We start from the raw sequence: 964 nt of genomic DNA on the forward strand, positions 1-964 counted from the left end.
AACGCCTAAGGTCTTTGACCTCCAATCATTCCATGGCTCATAGTGTTCCAACCAATCATACCGTGCATCCAAGTCTAAGACAAGGCAGCGTTCCACGCTATCAAAGTTAAGGCGCTTGACACCGAGGTCCGCAGGGACCTTCAAGACTGTGACACGCGTCGCCGTTGCTAGGCGAACAATGACGATGTTACCCAACCCAAATTCAGCGCCTCAGCGTACAGCTGACTTTCTTCCATTGTGGAGCGTCGAGCGTAATTGCCCGACGGCCCGGAATCGATGAGGATCTTCCATGGCTCCTCGTAGCCTTCTACGGTCGCCGCCACGACCAGCAAGCCCGGCTTACATAAACGTTCCGTGTTCAAGAGCACTGAGCGCTGGGCCCTGTTGACATATACCCCCCTGAGGCCCAACAAAACTCAGTTCTTCCCCAGTAGGTTGCTCCGCGCCTACTGGGTGGTGTCGTTTCCCCGCGAGGAACCAGACTGGTAGGCATTGGGTTGATGGTTCGAAGAACCTTGACGCGCCTTGCGCAGGGGGCAACCGTTCTGAAGATGACGGGTGTCTTCACAGACAAAACACCGTCGTGTGCTTGTGTGCTATCCGGCAGCTCGGAGCTCTGCTCCCACGTCCTCAGTATAGCTGAGATCCATGGGCATAGGCCCGCTCGAAGAGCTGTTAGTGTGTGCATTCCAACCAAGTTGTGCCAGCTTGAAATTGAATTCGGCATTCAATGCCACATTTACCACCACTTTAAACGAAGACGGATGCACACGAAAGACTTCCATTCTGGCCACGTCAGTGCAGAGGCCTTCCATAAGACGGTCACTGTGCTCCGAAACGGGATCTGCTGCCATCCCGGCAATGAGAGTGCGCATCTCTTGAACAAAGTCCACCAAATCCTTGATTCCCTGTCGGGCGGCAAGGAAACGCGATCGCACGCGATATGCCTGATTAGGCGGCGAGA

The sequence above is a fragment of the Plasmopara halstedii genome, assembly GCF_900000015.1.
Source record: "Plasmopara halstedii genome assembly, contig: Scaffold_650, whole genome shotgun sequence".
NCBI classification, from domain to species: Eukaryota; Oomycota; class Peronosporomycetes; order Peronosporales; family Peronosporaceae; genus Plasmopara; species Plasmopara halstedii.